We start from the raw sequence: 22,097 nt of genomic DNA, 5'->3' as shown, positions 1-22,097 counted from the left end.
AACCACTCCATCAATACTGAAACAGTTGTTATGGAGGCCTGCATTAGTGGGACCTGGCCTGCCACAGGTGCGTGCGTGCACACAGATGAGAGTACCTTTAATTAGTTTACTTATCTATGGTCAAACATGACAGTCTAAATAATAAAAGAAATGACCAGGCATCTAATTACTAGAAATTATAAAATTGACAGTATGTGTGTTTTCATAAATGTACAGTTTTCACAAAATGTTTTCACATACAGTTCTTTGATAAAGGGTGAAGTTCATGGAAACCACAGAAAGATGCTGATGCTGTAAACTATTAAAGTCATTACTGAGGTTGTAAGTTGACTTTGCTATAGGATTGATAATGGGAAGTGTTTCTAAATGTTAACATAACCTGTAATAAAGTTCAACATGAGCATTCACTTAACCTGCCACCTTAGCTGTTTCATTAGAGTGTTATATATCTCACCTTACAGTGTTTCTTCTTTTTCCTTGTCAGGAGATGATAGTTCCAAGAAGGAACATTTTATCGTCTTTGTTTTTAATCTCAAGAATGGTACCTACCATCAGTGAATGACCTGTTGCAGTGCTTTCATTGAAGTGTTCTTCATTCCCTCAGCAATATGATTGTAAGGGCAGTTGAGTGCTAACTTGATTGGGAGAGGGGCGGTTTGGTTAGACAGGACTTGATATATTGTTTTTCATAAGCTTGATGTTTTTTTCTGGCATCTACTTGACATTCAGATCTGGTTGGTTACATATTGCTATGTAATAAATTATCCTGAAACGGGGGCGTAAAACAATATTGTTATGTCCATGGATTCCATTAGTCTGACCATGCCCAGGACAGTTTAGGAATTGTATCCTCTCCAAAGTTTCATTGTAGCTTCTGTGTTTTTAGTATAGTTACTATTTCTTGCTCATCAAATAGGCTGAACTCCTTTTGTTATTATCATTTAAATAATTAGGCATTGTTGTCATGTATATTGTGCATAAATGCATGTATACTGCAGATAATAATTCTGTATGTGAACAAGTGACCTAGAGGTAAAGGAATCCAAATACAAAGACGTTGTGTGGATAATGTATGTGGGAGAGGTCAGTTTTTCAGAAGACATAGGAAGGAAAGAGGCTGAGCGCGGTGGCTCCTGCCTGTAATCCCAGCATGAGGCTGAGGTGGGTGGGTCGGTCACTTGAGGTCAAGAGTTCAAGAACAGCCTGACCAACATGGTGAAACCCCGTCTCTACTAAAAATACAAAATTAGCTGGGTGTGGTAGCGTAATCCCAGCTACTTGGGAGGCTGAGGCAGGAGAATCGCTTGAACCTGGGAGGCAAAGATTGCAGTGAGCCAAGATCACGCCATTGCACTCCAGCCTGGGCAACAAGAGTGAAACTCCATCTCAAGAAAAACAAACGACAACAACAACAAGAAGGAAAGAGAGCTAACATCTGACCTCCTTTATTATTAGAATACTCCAAAATAAATTTTGATCCACGTGCTCTTTCTTCATAATAGAATGAATGTTGCATGCCATTTTACAGACAAATTTTATTAGTTCTTGCTGATGATACAAACTTTGCTTCTAACCTTTTCCCATTTTCCCAACTGTGTCTCTCAGGTGATGACTGAAAAAGGGAAACTCTGCCACTATTTGTACCATCATCTTCACCAAAATCTAAAAATGCTTTTTATGATGTATGGAGACATTCTTCATGTTTGTTTCAGTGGACACTCCTTGCAGATGTAAAAAACTGAGAAAGCTCACTTTTGGAAAGTGACCTAAAGAGTATCATTGAAGTGAATTTTAAGTAGGCACGATGATTGTTTTCATGGTTGCTGTTGGATCATATCTCAGGAGCTGGAATGACAGACATTATTGAACAAAGAAATCAGGATAGTGGAACTTAAAGGGCTTCATCTCAGTGCTTTCATAAGTATGAAGTGCATATATTTATAATTTTCACTAATCACAGGGTAAATATAAAATTGATTCATTAAAAATGTTTCATAAGAATTCAAAGGACATAGAATTTTGTGAAATGTAGTATTTTTACTTAAGTGCCTTTTCTCTACTTCTACCCCACAGCCAATTTTTTATAAACCAGTTGATACATAAGTAGTTTTGGGGGGATGATATATTACTTATACATTTTCTATGTAGTAAACATGTATGTGTATGTGTGTGCGTGTGTATCTAATTACTTTGTTGGAGTGATTCCTACGGTTTGGAACTGCTGGGGCCAAGTTTATGCAAAAATCTACATTTTTGAGTAAACACCCCATGACTCTAGTAAGTTTCCACAGTATTTGAGAATTCTTTATTTCCTAAAGCTGTACAAACATCAGATAATCAATATTTGTAAGGATCGATAATATAATTTATAATGAAATTGCTTTCTTAGCTATTAATGTTAACTACATCATCTTCATATAGCCTTGTAACTCGTTTGTGCTATTCCATTTTCCTCTGTTCCTTTTATTTTCACTTCCTTTGTAATGTTAGTCTCTTTGTACTGATTTCTGAAGAGTTCATTTATGATTAAAGATGTTAACATTTTGTCTAGAATTGCAAATATGTTTTTTCTCATTCATTTTACTATGGTGTTTTATTTTTTGGTTATACAGAAGTTGTATATTGAAATATAATCTTGTTCTGTTTTATGACTTCGGAGTTTTGTGGTTTTTTAAAACGTTTCCATTAGTATCATTTATTTGTATTGCCTTCTATTTCAGCAGTTAGTCATTTCTTTTTCCATTAATCATCATTCTGGTGTTAATGAATGCATTAAATATTTAAAGTACTCACTTTGACCTGTGTAGTTATCTGTTAAGTTCTACCATAAAGAAAATTTCCAGGTAAAATTGGCTACATTTCTGTTAACTTGCCTTACCATTTTATTGATACTTTAATAATTACTAATGATTTATACTGTCTTATCTATTCCATTGAGTTCTGTCTCATTTCTCTTCTTTTTCAGAATATTCCCTGTGTATACTTGCATTTTTTTCTATCAATTGATGCTTACAATTAGTTTTGCAAGTTGGAAAAAAATGCAGTATTAATTTCATTTGCAACAAATTTAATAGATTAATTAGGAGAGAATAGATATCTTTAAAATTGAGTCTTCTATCCAACTGCAAGGTAGGTCTTTCTATTGTTAATGGAATAATAATTTGGGGATATTGCTAGTGCAGTTTTTTAAAGTATTTTTTAATACTAGGCATTTTTTAGTTATTTGTTAATTTAGTGATTTGGATTAGTCATTCAACTTACCTAATTGATATGTGAAAACTTTTTGTATGTCTTTTCTAGTAGTCTTTACTGAATTTCTAAAATTATGACTTTCTTGAGCAATTTGTCATTTTAATTATTTTGGTAAAGTACATTTGTAAGTACTTCTAGGATATATGGAAGTAGAAAGTACACTTGGCAATTGGACTGTTAATTGCAATCCCCTTAGGTCATGGTTGTTTTTGTTCTTACTGGTATTTTAGTAATCTTTTAGAAGAAAGATGTTTTACCAAATTTGGTGACAGGTTTAATAAAATTTCTTTTTGTATAGTTGAAAAACTTGTCCTTATAATTATTAAGGTTAAAATTAACATATTCCAAAATTGAACATTATTCCATCCCATGAATGAAGTAAATTATATTTTAGTATATACTCCTTGATTATAGTTGTTATAATTTCATTTGGAATTTCTGAAATGATTCCTAAAAAAACAGCTTTATACTTGTTCTGTTGTCAGAGGTTTTTAATGTTTTACTGGCTCTTTGAAACCATTTTGAGTATTTCTGGCACAGGCTAGAAACAAGTAATATTTTTCTTTAATTATTTTGAAATGTTGGCTTAAAAAGGTGTTGAAATAATAGCAGGTGTGTTTTTTTTTTTTTAAAAAAGTTATTTATCTTTTGTCCAAAATCAACAGCATTTATGCAAGCATGTGTTTTTTGAAACCCCTTATTCTATTTCCTTGTTCTTTGTGTTTGTCTTTATGCCAGTATCACACTGTTTTGATAATTGTAGCTTTGTAGTTAACATTTTGAAATTGAGAACTGTGACTCTTCCAGCTTTGTTCTTTTTCAGGTTTGTTTTGCTCGTTTCAGTCCTTTGAAACTCTGTATGAGTTTTAGGATTTTTTTTTAAAATTTTTGCAAAAAATGTCATGGGAAGTTTACTTAGGGATTAAGTCTGCACATTGCTATGAGTAGTATTGACATAAACAATACTAACTCTTCCAGTCCATGAACATGGGATGTCTTTTTATTTATGTCGTTTATTTCTTTCAGAAATGATTTGTAAATTTCATTGTACAAAAAATTTTCTTTGATCTTACTGGTTAAGTTACTTTCCAAGTATTGTATTTTTAAAATGCTATTGCAAGTGGAATAGTTCTTTGAACTTCCTTTGTGAATTGTTCATTGCTGTTTTTGCATGCTGAATTTGTAGCCAGGTATTTCGTGGAATTTATTAGTTCTAAGATTTTTATTTTATGCTCCCAAGGAAAATTTTAGCCCGTAATATTTTTTTTTTGAGACATAGTCTCACTGTTGCCCAGGCTGGAGTGCAGTGGCACTATCTCCCAGGTTCGAACAATTCTCCTGCCTCAGCCTCCCGAGTAGCTGGGATTACACGTGCCTGCCACCACGCCTGGCTAATTTTTGTATTTTTAGTAGAGATGGGGTTTCATCATGTTGGCCAGGCTGGTCTCGAACTCCTGAGCTCAAGTGATTCTCCTCCCTTGGCCTCCAAAAGTGCTGCAATTACAGGCGTGAGTCACTGTGCCCGACCAGCCTATAAAATTTTAGTGGATGCCAAGAGAGATACTTTTACTTCTTTTCTGACTTGGGTGTTATTTCTTTCCTTTTGTTACTTGATTGCTGTGGCAAGGATTTGTAAGACTATGTTGAAAAGAAGTGCCAAAAGCAGGCATCCTTGCTTTGTAACTGATACTAGAGGAAATCCTTTTAATATTTAACCTTTGAGAATAATGTTTGTTTTGAGTTTTTCATTTATAGCTTTTACTATGGTGATGTGATTTCATTCTATTCCTAATTTGATGAATGTTGAATTTTTTGTTCCTTAGTCTTTGTCTTGCTTTAGTAAGAGGGTAATGCTGGCCCCATAAAACGTGTTGGGGAGTGTTTCCTCCTTGAATTCTTAGAAAAGTTTGAAAACACTTATTTGTTATTTAAGTATTTCTTTCATGGAAGATTTTTTTTTCTTTTTTTTTTTTTTGGCGATGGAGTCATGCTCTGTCACCCAGGCTGGAGTGCAGTGGCGCGATCTCGGCTCACTGCAAGCTCCACCTCCTGGGTTCACGCCATTCTCCTGCCTCAGCCTCCCGCATAGCTGGGACTACAGGCTCCTGCCACCAGACCCGGCTAATTTTTTGTATATTAAGTAGAGACGGGGTTTCACCGTGTTAGCCAGGATGGTCTCGATCTCCTGACCTTGTGATCCGCCCGCCTCAGCCTCCCAAAGTGCTGGGATTACAGGCGTGAGCCACTGCGCCTGGCTGGAAGATTTTTCATTAATAATTCAATACTGTTAATAGTTTTGTGTGTGTGGTTTTGTTTTGGTGGTCTTTAGTTTCCTAGGTTTGTAGGAATTTGTACATTTCATCTAGATTATCTAATTTGTTAACATTCACTTGCTTATAGTAAGTACTCTTAAAATCTCTTAGTTCTGTAGACTTTATGTTTCTGATGGTAGCAATTTGAGTCTGCCCTCTTTTTTTCTAGTCCACTTAGCTGAAGGTTTGTCAGTTTTCTTGATTTTTGTTTATGAAGAACCAAGTGGTTATTTTGTGTTCATTTTCTGTTGTATTCATCTCTGTATCATTCTTTATGTCCTTCCTTTTCCTCTTTGTGTTTACTTTGCTTGTGTAGTTCTTTAATTTGTACAGTTGGTTGATTTGAAATTTTTTTTCATGTTACATTTATAGGTGTAAGATTCATAAGAAAGCATGCTTTATTTTCATTTTCATTCATTCCCACATATTTTCTAATTTTCTTTATAACCTCTTGGTGTACTAGTTGTTTGTGTTTTCTCATGTCCACAAATGTGTGACTTTTCCAAGGCTTTCCTTCTGTTACTGATTTCTAAATTCATTGTCTTGCTGTGGTCAGAGAAGAGGCTTTTTCTGTCTGTTTTTTCAAAATTTATTGAGACTGAGTTTGTGAATTAACTACATTTTTTGTGAAAAATATTTCATGCACTTGAAGGGGAGTGTGCATTTTGTTGTTCAGAGATTGTTGTGTGCATATCTGTTAGATATAATTGATTTATTGTGATGTTGCACACTTCTGTTTTCTCTTTTTTTTTTGTGGGGTGGGGGATGAGACAGAGTCTGGCTCTATCCCCCAGGCTGGAGTGCAGTGGCGTGATCTCAGCTCACTGCAACCTCTGCCTCCCAGGTTCAAGTGATTCTCCTGCCTCAGCCTCCCAAGTGGCTGGGATTACAGGCGCCTGCCACCACACCCAGTTAATTTTTGTATTTTTAGTAGAGACAGGGTTTTGCCGTGTTGGCCAGGCTGGTCTCAAACTCCTGACTTTGTGATCCACCTGCCTCGGCCTTCCAAAGTGCTGGGATTACAGGCGTGAGCCACCACACCTGGCCCACATCTCTATTTTCTTACTTGTTTTCTGGTTATTCTACCCATCATTGAGAGTAGGTTCTTGAAGTCTACATTTCTTAGTGAGGAAATGTCTATTTCTCCCTTCTTTTATGTCAGTTTTTGTTTCATATATTTTGATGGTTTATTAGGATCATAAATATTGCTCATCTTTATCTTGTAATTTTTATTAATGTATAATGTACATTTTTGTTTGTAACATTTTGGATTGAAAGTCTGTTTTGTCTGACTTTAGCAGTCTAAAAATAACTGCTTCTGTAACACCTTCACTCCTACCCCTTTCAGTTGATTACAAAATTATATGTTTAACATATTGTGTATAAATATATATATATATATATATATATATATATTTGAGATGGAGTCCTCTCTGTCACCCAGGCTGGAGTACAGTGGTGTTATCTCGGCTCACTGCAAGATCCGCCTCCAGGGTTCACGCCATTCTCCTGCCTCAGCCTCCCGAGTAGCTGGGACTACAGGTGCCCACCACCACGCCTGGCTAATTTTTTTGTATTTTTAGTAGAGACAGGGTTTCACCTTTTTAGCCAGGATGGTCTCGATATCCTGACCTCGTGATCCGCCCACCTCGGCCTCCCAAAGTGCTGGGATTACAGGCTTGAGCCACCACACCTGGCCCAAAATATATTTTTTAAAATTTATTTTTTGTTAAATTTTTTAGAAGATAACTTGTAGAGTTATAATCAAAGTTCTACAATAATATTTACTGGTTTCTTGCCTAATGTGTGGTTTTATAATTGATCAATTTCAAGTCATGTAGAATCTAAAAAAGGCAACAGGCTGGGCATAGTAGCTCACGCCTGTAATACCCAGCACTTTGGGAGGCTAAGGAAGGAGAATTGCTGGTTTGAGACCAGCCTGTGCAACATAGCAAGAGGCTGTCTCTACAAAACAAATTTTAACAACAAAAAATAGCTGGGTATGGTGGCATATTCCTGTAGTCCCAGATACTCAGGAAGATGAGATGCAAGGGTCTCTTGTTCCCTGAAGGTTGAGGCTACAGTGAGCCATGATGATGCCACTGCATTTTAGCCTGTGCAACAGAATCAGAGCCTGTTTCGTAATGAAAAACAAGTGGAGGGACAGTACACCATTATTAACCTCTCATAATTGCTCAACTATTTACCTTTAACCACATCTTTATTTCTTTATAGGGCTTCCATTTACTGTTTATTTCAACCTTCAGGAGTCTTTTCAGTGTTTCTGTTTGGTGGGGGAGTAGATGTAATGTAAACAAACTCCTGTTGTTTGTACATCTGGGAACGTATCAATTTCTCCCTTACTTTTTAATTAACAGTTTTGTTGGATATTAGATTCTTAGTTGAGTATTTTTTTTTTTTTTTTAGCACATTGAATGTGTCAGTCCACTACCTTCTGGCCTTACGAGAAATTAACTGATAATCCCTGTTATATCATTTTTCTATTGTTGCTTTCAGAATTCTTTCTCTTTTGCTCTTCATAGTTGAAAGATAATGTGTCGCATTGTGGGTCTTTTGAGTTCATCTTGCTTGGAGTTTGTTGAGGTTCTTAGATGTTAGTATTCATGTCTTTCATCAAATTTGAGAAGTTTCCATCTAGAATTTCTTCAGATATTCTTTCTATTGCATGCTTTCTCTTTTTTGGGAATCCTGCACTGTTTGTATTGGTTAGCTTGGGTGGGGGACCGGAATCTGTTTAGACTCTTACCTTTCTTCAATATTTTTTCTTTTTGTTCCTCAGAATTGATAAAATTCTGAAGTTTGCTGATCTTTTTTTGTTGCCTGCCGAGATAATGCGTTTGAATCCCTCTAGAAAATTTTTCATTTCAGTTAATTGAATGTTTCATGTTCCAGAATTTCATTTGGGGTTCCTTTTTGAAATTTTTTTTATTTTTGATAATTGATCCTTCCATTTTGCTCATGCATCATTTTCTTAACCTTCTCCATCACTTCCTTTAGTTCTTTGAGCAACTTTAAGACAGTTGTTTTAAAAGCTGCTTACCTGTCTTACCATCTTTGAGATTAGAAGTGGTAAACTGATGAGAGCACAGCCTCTCAATGTTTGTATAACAGAGTGGTGTGTTTTGTTTTTTGTTTATGCCTACCCTCACTCCTTCTGCAAGCTGTATGTAAGTTGTCCCAGAAATGTGTACAGCTACCTTGCGTGAGGCTGTAGGAGTTAGGGATAAGTAATTTGTACTTTGCTAAGAGTTGATGTTGAGTGAAATTAACCTCAAAAAACCTGAATTTAGAGGTTAATACAATCCTCCAGAGTTCCAAACCAGTTATATCATACCGATTATTCTGGTGTATTTATTATCTCAGGGGAGAAAGAGTTCTGGTGCATCCTGCTCTGCCATACTCCCAGAATCCTCAGCTCACCAGTTTTTTAGTTTGTTTTGTTTTGTTTTGTTTTTGTTTGGATACAATTTCTCATTCTGTCTCCCAGGCTGTAGTGCAGTGGCACTATCATAGCTCACTGCAGCCTCCACTTTTTGGGCCCAAGGGACCCTCTTGCCTCAGCCTTCTGAGTAGCTGGGACTATGGACATGCCTGAATAATCTCTTTTTTAAAGAGATGGGGTCTTACTACATTGCATAGCCTCATCTTGGACTCCTGGACTCAAGCAATCCCCCAGTGTCAGCCTCACAACGTCCTGGGATTCTATGCGTGAGTCACTGTGCCCAGCTTGTTTTACAGTAGTGAAATGAATCTGCCAATTTATACTTTCTGATTATCAATTAAAGTTGTGTTCTATAATTTTGTTACTTTTCGGTTGTGATAGTTTATGCATCACATAAAATTTGCCATATTAACCAGATTTAATTGTAGTACTCATTAGCATTAAATGCACTCACAGTGTTGTGTAACTATCACCATTTTCAAAACTTTTGTCATCTTAATTGGAAACTCTATACCTGTTACTCTAATCCCTAGTCCCTTGTCTCCCCAATCATGTTTTCTGCATTTGATTTTGCCTGTTGTAGGTATTTCTTACAAGTTGAATCACATAGTATGTGTTTTTTGGTTCCTGGCCTATTTCACCTAATGCTTTCAAGTTTCATGTAATACATGAGAACTTCATTTCTTATTATGACTGAGTAAATCCATTTTGTGTATGTATCCGTGTGTGTATATATGTGTATATATGAGTGTGTGTGTGTGTACACATATAACACCACATTTTTTATCCATCTGCTAATGGATAGAATTTTAAATCTATTCCTCTGCTAATGGACATTTTGTATGCCAGTGCTCACCAAAACATTCACAGTGTCCATTAAGAGATGAATACATTTAAAAATATGTCCATTAATATTTGAGTGAGCATTGGCATACAAATATCTGAGTTCATGTCTTCGTATCTGATTATGTTTATAGGGGATTGAAATTGCTGAGTTATTTGGTAATTTAATGAACTCACTTTTTGAGGAAATATTTGTTATTATGAGAAATTGAAGTCACCAAAAATGAGAACTGAATGATGAACCTTCTGATATCTAGCAACTAGAGTTAATAACTATCAACATTTTGCCATATTTTGAAAGTTACAGTTACCATGGTGATTTAATCCTGAATAGGTTTATATTTTTATGTATCCATTTTTAAAATAATCGCAATATCCTATCTCTACCTAGTAAAATTTACTAAAATCCCTATGTGTCTTCTAAACACACAAAGAAAACAATCCTCATTTAAATTTCTCAAGGTTGTGCATGCTGTCTCAAGCCTGCAATCATAGCATTTTTGGAGGCCAAGGCATTTTGCTTGAGCCCAGGAGTTCCAGATGAGCATAGGCAAATAGTGAAACTTGTCTTCACAGAAAAAAAAAAAATTAGGTATGGTGGCATGCACTTGTGAACCCAATTATTTCAGAAGCTGAAGCAGGAGGATCACTTAAGCAGTGGGCTACAATCACAACACTGAACTCCAGGCTGGGTAACAGAGTGAAACATTGGCTCAAAAAAAAAAAAAAATTCTCAGTTGTGCGAATGATAACAACAGTTTTTTGAGCAAATCTGTATCCAAGTGAGTAATTCACTTTTATCTAGGCTATTTTTATGTTAGTCTTGACTGTATTAATTTATTTTCAATCTTAAATCTCTCTTAATTAAGGTAGAAAGTCGACCCTTTTTTGGTTCTATATTTAAGTAATTAAAAAAAAATCTTGAACTAAAAAAATTATTTAGAAGTAACTTTCATATTCTACTGAATTTCTTATTTGCTGGTTTTTTGGGGGGGATTGATTCTACCCTTTATTTTTAGTATTCTGAATGAATTTTGGTGAGCTCCTGTGGTCCAAAATATATATTGTGTATACACCATACATAATCTGAATTCTTGTATAACAAAGTACAGTCCATATTTGTAAGGGGTGCTTGGAAAGGTATATTAGGTATATTACCTTACATGTGTAGATCTTCGTAAGTAATAGTTGGCAAGGTCTGCTATAAACTTGTTACATATTTCTATATTTGTCATTATAATTAGAGACCTTTTTAGTCTTTGATGTTATTTTTCCCATTAATTTGATGTCCTGACCTGGTCATGCTTTCAGTTTTTCATGAGATCACGCTAATGAAATTTCTTAAAAGTTTTGCAAATATAATCTGATAACGTACTTTGATTTTTTGAAAAAAAGCCATCTCTTACCCAGTAAATATCAACTAATTGCTGGTTTTCTTTTGTAATTTCTTCTCAATGTATTTTATATTAAGGTTTGGAGATACCAATCCTTTTAAGCATAATCCTCATGCTATCTGGTAAAAATTATTAACAATTAAAAATTACTTAATGTATATTACAAAGGAGATAGTACCATCTATCAAATATTTTTGATAAATCTTATTCCACTCTGTCTTATGTATGTTTAAATGAGCACCAGAAGAATTATGCATTACATTTCATTTGATTGGTTAATCTTTGAGTTCTTGGTTTTTAATATTTGTTTCTTGCTGTTTTCTCTTTGAGGAAATGAATTATTTGCCATATAAAACTTTTACATTTCTACATTGTACCCATGGTAGGATGCCACCCCTGTGGTCATGTTTAATAGTTTTTTCTCAGTGTTTCAGTGTTTAATATTTTCTATCATTTTTTTCAAAAAATATTAAACATTGAGACATTTTTGTCAATGTATTATATTCTCAAGATCTGATTTTCTTATCTGACTAGTTTTATCAAATCATTAATTCAGCCATTTATTTATATGAACACCTTTTGTAAAACAGAAGAACACTAATTTATCACATACCATATTTTCATATTTATTTTGTAATATTGAGAATCGTTAAGTATTTTATCACCTGCTGTTTACAAAAACACAATAGTCTCTCATTTCACTAGTAGTTATACATTTGCTCTAAATATCAGTAAATTTACTCTGAATGATAAGTTCTTCATTTAAATAGGAACTTAATCAACTTTTTTGGGATTTCAGTTCAAACGGAAAGGTAAATAAATGTTTATTTCCCTTATCTTACCATTTATATAATTAATGAATTGATGTGCAAGTAATCTTCAAAGGTGACTAGTTTAAATTTATGTTCTTTATTCAGAAGACAGAAAGCATTTTCAGGAGATTGGAATATTTGAAGTTATATTTTAAAGATGAAAATGCTAATAGCATAATTAAAAAGCAGTTTATGCATGTAAACACATGGTAGAATAACAGGTAATATATACTTGTAATTATTTTTCTATTTCATGTTTATTCAGATGTATGCACAATCTCTATAGCTTGTAGTTTGGCTATGTTATCCTTTATAAAATTTATCTGAGACAGGGTCTCACTCTGTTGCCCAGGCTGGAGTGCAGAGGCATGATCTCAGCTCACAGCCTCCACCTCGCAGGTTCAAGTGATTCTCCTGCCTCAGCCTCCCAAGTAGCTGGGACTACAGGCATGCACCACCACACCTGACTAATGTTTATGTATATATTTTTTAGTAGGGTCAGGTTTTCACCATATTGGCCAGGCTGATCTTGAACTCCTGAGCTCAAGTGATTCACCTGCCTTGGCCTCTCAAACTACTGGAATTATAGGCATGAGCCTCCACACCCGGCCATAACATTTTTTTAAATTTTATTTTATATTTTATATTTTATTTTATTTTTGAGATGGAGTTTTGCTCTTGTTGCACAGGCTGGAGTGCAATGGCACGATCTCGCATCACCACAACCTCCAGCTCACGATTTCAAGCGATTCTCCTGCCCAGCCTCCCAAGTAGCTGGGATTACAGACATGTGCCACCACGCCCAGCTAATTTTTTTATTTTTAGTAGAGTTAGAGTTTCTCCATGTTGGTCAGGCTAGTCTCAAACTCCTGACCTCAGGTGATTTGCCCGCCTCAGCCTCCCAAAGTGCTAGGATTACAGTCGTGAGCTGCCATACCCGCCACATAAAATTTATTTTTATCCCAGTTGTGTGTACTTATTTACTTATGTATTTATTTATATTCATTTATTTATTTGAGATGGAGTCTGATTCTCTTCCCGAGACTGGAATGCAGTGGCACAATCTTGGCTCACTGTAGCCTCTGATACCAGGGTTCAAGCCATCCTCCCACCTCAGCCTCCCAAGTAGCTGGGATTTTAAGCATGTATCACCATGCCCAGCTAATTTTTATATTCTTAGTAGAGACAGGGTTTCACCGTGTTGGCCAGGCTGGTCTTGAACTCCTGACCTCAGGTGATCCACCTGCCTTGGCCTCCTAAAGTGCTAAGATTATAGAGGCTCACGCCTCTATAAGGAATATGATTTGAAGGGAAGAGGGGATATGAGTTTGAGGTAAATGTTTTCCTATTTAAATATTGAAATATAAAAGGCTATTCAGTTTCCATTCAAGTAACATTTGAAAGCTTTTTATTTCATAATACTATTTTGTTTAGAAACCATTACTGTTTGTTTTGTATTTGTGTAGGTAAAAAGTATTACAAAATTATGTAATTACAGTATTTTCTTTACTCTGACAAAAAAAGAAAAATAATTATAACTTGGGTATCTTAATGATTGAACATTTAGTAATTCTTCCCTGATTATAAAAGTAGCACATTTATACTTTGGAAAATAGAACGGCGTGTATGGGAATAAAGTAATAAACATAGAGAAATTCCATCACTTCCCTTCCCCTCTCCTCCAAGAAAAAGTGGCTTATGCCTGTAATCTGTGTAATCCGAGTTCTTAGGGAGCCAGAGGCAGGAGGATAGCTTGAGTCCAGGAGTTCGGGACTTGCCTGGGCGATACAACGAGACCGTTTCCCCGTGCCCCCCCCCCCCCAAAAGAAAAAAGTAATTCCATATTTTACGGGTTTAGTGTTGACTTCATAAAAGATGAAAGGGAAGGTTATCAGAGTATCCTATTATAGTGATTATAGTGCTCAGATTCTAGCTCCATACCTGTTAGAACACATTCCCAATTGTCAACTTAAACTATATTTGTATGTATTGTTTGTCTGCTTGTATTAAAGGCAAAAGCTCATTATCAATTAGTTGTATGTTTTAAAGAGTTGACCACAACATCCATCATAAGACCTATCTAAAGAGGAATACATGATGTCTTAGTACAAAGGAGTAGAGATACAATGAATGTATTTATTTTCATGTTTCTTAAGAGGGAATGCACTAGCAATTGACGGTAAAATAGATACAAATCAAGTAAAGAAACCAGTATATTTTTAGTCATTATGTCACTTTGAAAAACAATTTGTTTAATCATTTTGCGATAACTGGTTGCTTGGAACTGCCTTATTTTTTGTATTCAGTATATTTATTTATGGGAGTGTATACATATTCCAGGGTGTTCTAGTTCCTCAGGGAAAATCTGGATGGTATTGAAGAGTTTTGTTCTTTATTATGAGTCAATTTATAATTTCATCTTTTTTTTTTTAAAAAAAAGGCATTTTTCCTACAGCTAGACATTTTGATTGTCACTTTTGTTGTGAGAAAAAAAATTACGAAGACGTAAAGATTGGGAATGAGGAAGGTGACTTGATCGGGTATCACAGACTTACAAAATCTTGAGTTATGTTAATGGCATATTTATAAGGAAAGTAATGTCATCGAATAGAACACCTGTAAGTTGACATGAGAAACAGAAAGTGTATTAAAGTTAATCTGCATTCATGGGGGCAGATTGTTAGCCAAATGGATGAAGAATTAGATTCATCTTCATGGTATGTAGCATGAAGAATTTAAAATGAATCAGAGGTTTAAATTAACTGCAGAAATTATAGAGTTTCAGAAAACAAATGAATTTCTCTCCAATTTTGAGGAAATTACTGATGATACACATTGTAGAAGCAACAAGAAACACAAAGATTGATAGTAAAAATGAAATTACAAAGTTGAAAAAGTTAGTTGTGACATCACATAAGAGTGAAACCCTTGGTGTGTAAGATATAATCGGGGAAAAATACCAGTTCAAAGGAAAAGTGACTTGAGCACATAGTTCACTGAAAAAATACACAAAGGGCTGTTAATCATATAAAAGGATTCTTGGGTTTTCTCATAATAAGGATAATGACAATTGAAAGTACAACTAAGATATAATTAGTTTCTCTACTATTAGACTAGCAAAAGTCCAGAAGTTTGACAACATTTTTTTTTTGGCAGCATGTTGGAAATTATGGAAAATCATACGTTGCTTCTGAGCATGTAAAATGTAAACCATATGGGTAGGAATTTAATATTTTGTAAATTTATATCTGTGGCAAATACATAGTTCATCTCCTAGTAATATGTAGCAGTAAGAAGGATTGATGGATGTTTGTATACCACTATGTGATAATGTCTTGGATATAATGTAGAAATAGGGGAGAAGTCGGCTACAGGAAGTAAAAATGTCAATATGGTGCTCAGGGTGCATTCATCACCATAACAGATAACCGTGTTTGTTTATGGTGCCCTGCGCGGTAACTGAAATTGTACTGGGCTTTCAACAGAATTTTGTCAAAATTGGACTCTGCATGAGCTAATGAGTTGTGAAATAAATAGGTTTTTATTGTGGAATAATAAGTAACACAAAGAAGGGGGTTTTTGCAGTATCTTAAGAAGAAGAACAGACATTCTTGATAAAGTTCCTTTAATATGAAGATAGCATTTTTAAATACTTGGAGTAGTGAGTGAAGAAGCTTTCTCTGTGAGAGCAGGGTCAGTTCCCAAATAAATCCCAGCCTCCTCTCTTCTTTTAATTTCTTCGGAAGGATTTGAGGTAGCTTTTGAAGTATTTGGTCAAAGTTGCAAACTCCTCGGGAGGAGGCCAGGCATGGTACCTCATGCCTGTAATCCCAGCACTTTGGGAGGCTGAGGTGGGAGGATCACCTGAGGTCAGGAGGTGAAGACCAGCCTGGCCAACATGGCAAAACCCTGTCTCTATTAAAAATATAAAAATTAGCTGAGTATGGTGATGCACGCCTGTAATCCTAGCTACTTGGGAGGCTTGAGGCAGGAGAATCACTTGAACCCAGAAGGCAGAGGTTGCAGTGAGATGAGATCGTGCCACTGCACTCCAGCCTGGGTGACAAAACAAGACTCCTTCTGAAAGAAAAAAAAAAAAGGAAACCTGAGATTCTGCTTAACAATTGTAAAGTCAGAAGGTATGAAGATTATCTGAAGTTAGACCTGTGGACAGGCTGATTGGATCTTCAGTAGTATGAGAAAGTTTAATTAAGCCAAGGTACTATGTAAAACTCCAAGCTGTACAGAGCTCTGCGTGGCCAGCTGGTCAGCACTTGGGTAATGAGGAATCGATAAATGGTAAATTGCTTCATTGAGTGACTGGATTAATACTAGCATGAATGGATAAATTAACAGATAGGAATGGGTATATAAATGGGTATGAGATCAGGAATACTAATGGAGTCACAAGTAGATGATGTGTAAATGGGACTATATGTGTGGATTGATGGATGGACCCCGAAATGCATTTTTGATGGAATTAGGGAACAAGAATAAATATAATAGGAAGTATGGTATGCATGTAAGCATGTTTGTGTGTGTATGTGTATATAGGTTGATGGAAGAGTGGAAGGGTAGTAAGGACAAAAACTTTGGACAGCTATATTGACAACGCAGAATAAAAAATATGAATGTATGAATTTGATGGATATGTGATTGAAAGAATGTATGGATAGGTCAGTTTAGGAAAGGATAATTAACAAATCTGAGTAATGATTGTAATCATGTGATTCTCACAGTAACTGTTCAACAGTGACTGTTAAGGATGCTGTGTGCACATGGCAGTAACTCATGGGCAGATGTCACTAAGACAGTAATACTTCTTATTGCTTTTATGACAGCATAAGGTTTTATTTTTCACTGTGGCTTTGTTAGAGTTATGGAAAATCATCCATTGCTTCTTAAATACGTAATGGTAAATTGGGTAAAGGAATTGGGTAAATCACATGGTCTTCCAAAACTTTAGGAGATTTAGGAGCTGTATTTTATGTTTTCTCAAGGAAAGGATGAAAAGGACACGTTAAACACTGATAATATCTACTGTAGGATACCTTTCTGGTCTCACAAACTAGGTATACTTTCTACTTAAATGAAAACTTTATCCCCTTCACAGTGGGAACCAACAAAAACCTCACCCAGGTAAAAATCCAGCGTCTCAGTGATGCTATCTCCCTATCATGAGGTAATTCACAGTAATCTGTACCTCATGTTTCAGTGTACCTACTGTTGGCCCAGAGGTAGGTGAAACTTAAAGATAATTGTACCTTGGCTGTGTGCAGTGGCTCATGCCTGTAATCCCAGCACTTTGGGAAGCTGAGGCGGGCAGATCACGCGGTCAGGAGTTAAAGACCAGCCTGGCTAACATGGTGAAACCCCGTCTCTACTGAAAATACACCACACCCTGGTGTGGTGGTGTGCGCGTGTAATCCCAGCTACTCAGGACGCTGAGGCAGGAGAATCGCTTGAACCCAGCAGGCAGAGGTTGCAGTGAGCTGAGATCGTGCCATTGCACTCCAGTCTGGGCAATAGGGTGTGACTCCATCTCAAAAAAAAAAAAAAAAAAAAAAAAAAAATTGAACCTTATTTCCTTTTGTACGGTGTACAATGAGCAGAGTCAGGGCAACCATAATATAACTCCAAACTCTAAGGTGTCAAATGTGGTAGAAATCACTTTTCCATTGAAATTTTGAAATCCCTCTGGAAATACATCGTGAAGGCTCCCTATACTATGCTATAGAATGTTTTACTAGGTCCCGGAAGATGCTCACTTTTTCCTTGTTTTCCTTGGCTGTAGCTTTTTACCTTTGGCACACTTTCCCAATCCCCTTATCCTACTTAATTATTTTTAAGATAGGCATTGTGGAAGATGTTTGTTCATATTTTAAGTCTTAATCATGGGCTTCTAGTTTCTTTGGAAGTAAAAATGGCCCATTAAAAATGTAAAATGTGTTAATGTGCATCATGGGCACAGGAGTTTCGTGGCCTATATGTGATTCTAACTTATATCTTACCCGTGGTGATCGTAGAACCATGTGTTGATGTATAATTTCCAAAAGAGGTGAATGCCCTTGGAACAATAATCTGTCATATGGAGCAAAGCTTCCCTGAGAGCCATCATAACAGACCCCCAGGAATATTTTCATTAGTGAGAAGTAGATGTGTTCAGCCGGTAAAATTTTGAAGTGGCCATGACTTCAATCTGAGTACAGAGGGAAAGTCACACACAATAATTCAGTGATTGGTGGATAGGTGCGTTCAAGGAGGCAGGGTTGGATTGGTGTTTTCAAGCTTGGTAGTAGTAGCAGACAGACAGACATGTGAGTTGATGGAAGGATGCAAGAATGGTTACTGAAATTTTCTTTGTATTATATGGTTATGTGGATTTAATAACTAGTCATTGAAATTATGTGAGACTGGATATTTAAAGCCCAGAAAGATGAATATAATAATCGTCTAATATAATTTGAGATATGGTAACGGATGGATGCATGCAAAATTGGGCGTATTGAATAATGTAAGAAATAGATGGAAAGTAGAATATGAGCAAATGGCTGGATGCAAGAATGGAGAATGCAAGTTTTAAAAACCTGTTGGGTGTACGTATGGTTATATGCACAGTGGAATCATTTAGTGAAGGTACAGATGGTTATATGCCCAGGTGTTAGCATCGGATGGGTCAAAAATGGAATGCTGTATGGATGGATCTTTAGATTGATGAATACAAGTATGGCTATCTAAAATCTTGGATAAATGTAGGGATCAGGGTACAGATAAATTGGTTGCATGGGTGATAGCTGCATGTTTGATGGCTTTAAAGTGGCTTAATGGACTGATAGATGGGTTGATTCATAAGGTGATGGTACAGGAATTTGATGACTATGAGAATGGGCTGATGCAATAATAAAGTCATATATGTAAAGTTGACTGGAAAGATGGACATTTGAAAGCCAATGGTATATTTTCATGGGCAGATTCATTATGAAATTATAAAAGTTTTGTTTTTGCATTCTCAACATGATGTGTTAGCAAATAAGCAAAAACTAACTGCAGTGGGTTCACAAGTTAGTTTAATCAAAATGATCTTTCAATATTTTAATAATTGGGGGACTTTAGGAGGTTGAGGAATGAGAGAACTTCACCTTCTGTATATTAACTGGTCATATGTCACAATTTTCCCATATTTTTCACAGTTATAGCTGAGGTGGTACCAGTTTAAGAAGTGAGAACTTCTTCACTGACTGAAATTTGCATATCAATCCAAATCATTGTGCTTGTTTACTATTTTTGTAGACGTCATTCTTCAAAAGTGCTGGTAAGAATCAGTAACCCTGGTGTACTGTTTATTTTTGACCAGTTTGATATTGGATCTAATTTGTAATATTTTAAAATCCAAAACTATACATGAATTCTATAAAACACAAAGTTGTGAATTTGTGGAGTGATTATCAGGTGAAATAAAAGGGATAAAAGGGCTCCCTAAATTTTGACACAGTTTTGAGACGTAGTTTATGCAGGTTTTGGTTTACCACTCTTATCTACTCTCACCGTAGTATGTAATGTCATCTGGACTGAGACTATAACTTTTTTATCTGTATACTCAGTAAATTTTATATTATTTCAGTAAATTTTACTGAATGAATGCTTTGGAATAAATTCATCAGCTAGAGGGAGATAAGAAGGAAGTCTGGCAGCCTGTGGAAAATAAAGAAAATGGATAGGCTATTAAAAGATGTCAGAGAGCAAAGTCATTAGGAATTAGAATTTACTGTAAATAGTATGGGTTATAATGAGAGCAGCAGGTTTAATTTTAGTTCCAAGTGCATGATTTAGGATATCATCAGTAGGTAGGTAAGGCGAGCAGATAGGAGTTGAGGGATATTTCAACATTGAAGTGGTAGAAGTAGGGTCTTAACACCCTTTCATTTGATGAGTGAATGAAAAATCTTCAACTGTTTTCCAACATTTCTGTTTTTCTTTTTTTCACAAGCATCTTTCGTAGTCAAGGAGGACAAAGACATCTTTCCTGCAGGTAAAATCATTAAAATCACTATATTGTGATTTTGAAGCCGTTCTATTTGCTATGTTGATGATAGATTCTTATTTGAGTTATTTGAAATTTCTTTTCTCATACATCCTGTTTTGTGGTTATGTGATTATTTTGAGTTGATATTTTAATCAAGGACTTTATAGTTAACTCTTGTTATAACCAACATTTAATGAAATCAGGCATTTTCTTTACTTTAGTACCACTAGAAGTTGCACAAGAAGCATACAGGGTATCAAGGAGAATTGATGGGTGGATACTGGGTTTTAGTTTGTGGAAAGATCTTAATGGAATACTATGGAATACACAGAGTATCTTATTAGTATTTCCTTATATTGTGTCTTTTAAAAAAATTCTTAACCCCTGAACTGGTGTATAAATTAGAATGAAGAAACTGCACAGGAAATGCTGGTTCAAAGAATAAATAGGTGGTTGGTTGGCATGAAAATAATTTGGAATAGGAGATAGGTATTCAAATGACAAAAAAATGTGTAGAGAAACCAAGGAAAATGGCAGCTTTATCATTTGCATACAGTACATATACCTGGTTTTTGTAGGTTTTGGGTTATTCCACATCAGATTGTAGGAGTTCAGTTTTATGGAGTATTACTTGACTTGAAGATGATATATTTCTGTCACCAGGCATGGCTGTGTGATAACCTGTTGTTTATTTCCATTTGCAATCTCTTCTTCTGTACTCTCTCAGGTGGTGACCATGTGGATAATAGGATTATAGACAAATGGTGGTTCCATCTACAGTGTCACCAAAATGCTGTTGTTATTGCTTCTTTCTGGGATCTTCTTGCATCTTTGCTTCTCAAGGGGCACAACTTTTATAGAAGTATGTCCAGGAATAGAAGTGACCTGCTTTTTCGCAAGTAATTGCCTGGAATGTTTTTATGTACTTCTCTGCACTCTCAATACATTTCATGCTTCCCTCTATTTTTGTATATTAACTCATTGTATTTCTTAAATTTATATTTTACTTTATGAATGGAAGTGAGATTTGTGTATGGTAAATATAATTAATTCAACCCCATGGACACGTTAGTCACTCTCCAGATGATGGCAAGTCTTTCTCAGAAGCAGAGGGCCTTGGTGTGCCAGTGATTTTTTTTCCCATGTGTAAGACACTTTTTTTCCTCATTTGAATCAGGAGCCCACAGTTTTTAGACAAGTCTCAAATGAAATCTTAAGCATTTGTTTTATCTGGACTAGACTTTCTGTAGTATCCTTTTTGTTAGACCTAATATATCTCACTGCAGATCAGGATCTGAGATTGACTATAGTTCACCTCCTTCCAAGTACACAAACTTGGATGACATGACAACTGAGTGTGTAAGGGAGAGCGAGACCCTTGCACTGCCATTTGAGCCATTGTGATCTCATCTTGTAGAACATGTTGTACAATCATTTTCTTGGTATCATTAGTGTTCTTTGGGGCTAGAATAAAAATCTCAGTGTACCAAAGAGATTTCCCCTTTATCCACATTACCCTGGTTTTCCTTTGTTTTCTGTTTAACCTAAACGGGCTTAATATAAAATAGTGTTTATTTGGTGTTTTAATTGTCTACTTCTATAACATAAGCTGCACTGTCCACTGGGGAACTGCTCACCATATTGCCCAACCTGTCTTGATAGGTTTATACATGGGAGGTATTCAGTAATATTACCTCTCTAGACCAGTGTTAGCAATAACAAACACTTGCTAGAATTTTAAGACTATATAATCAATCCCTTTGATGTCAGTTAATCCTACCAACACAAGATTAAAGGTTTAAAAATCTCATACGTGTACAGCCATTTGTGTCTCCTTTCATACTATATTATTTTGTTCATTGGCAGCTAGATTTTTAGGTAGAACTTGTGTTCCTTTTTGCGATACTCATTTATTTTACCTGGACAGAAGATGCTCTTCTGTCTCTTCTCCAAAGTTAATTTATCTCATACTATTTCTTGTGTTGATATTTTCCAAGT

General features: G+C 35.6%; 1 long non-coding RNA gene across 1 annotated transcript in view; it reads left to right on the top strand.

Moving 5' to 3' along the window:
* Positions 1 to 3,164: 3,164 nt before the first annotated feature.
* The window catches only part of LOC129013556 (uncharacterized), a 33,763-nt gene continuing 14,830 nt past the window's right edge, over positions 3,165 to 22,097 (top strand). The window contains exons 1-5 of the long non-coding RNA XR_010123869.1: positions 3,165 to 11,743; positions 13,950 to 14,694; positions 19,267 to 19,388; positions 20,064 to 20,105; positions 20,827 to 20,998. This is a non-coding gene — a long non-coding RNA (uncharacterized LOC129013556). The remainder of the gene's footprint in view (positions 11,744 to 13,949; positions 14,695 to 19,266; positions 19,389 to 20,063; positions 20,106 to 20,826; positions 20,999 to 22,097) is intronic.

This window comes from Pongo pygmaeus, chromosome 16, assembly GCF_028885625.2.
Source record: "Pongo pygmaeus isolate AG05252 chromosome 16, NHGRI_mPonPyg2-v2.0_pri, whole genome shotgun sequence".
In the NCBI taxonomy this organism is placed as follows: domain Eukaryota; kingdom Metazoa; phylum Chordata; class Mammalia; order Primates; family Hominidae; genus Pongo; species Pongo pygmaeus.
This window is presented reverse-complemented; position numbering and strand designations above follow the sequence as displayed.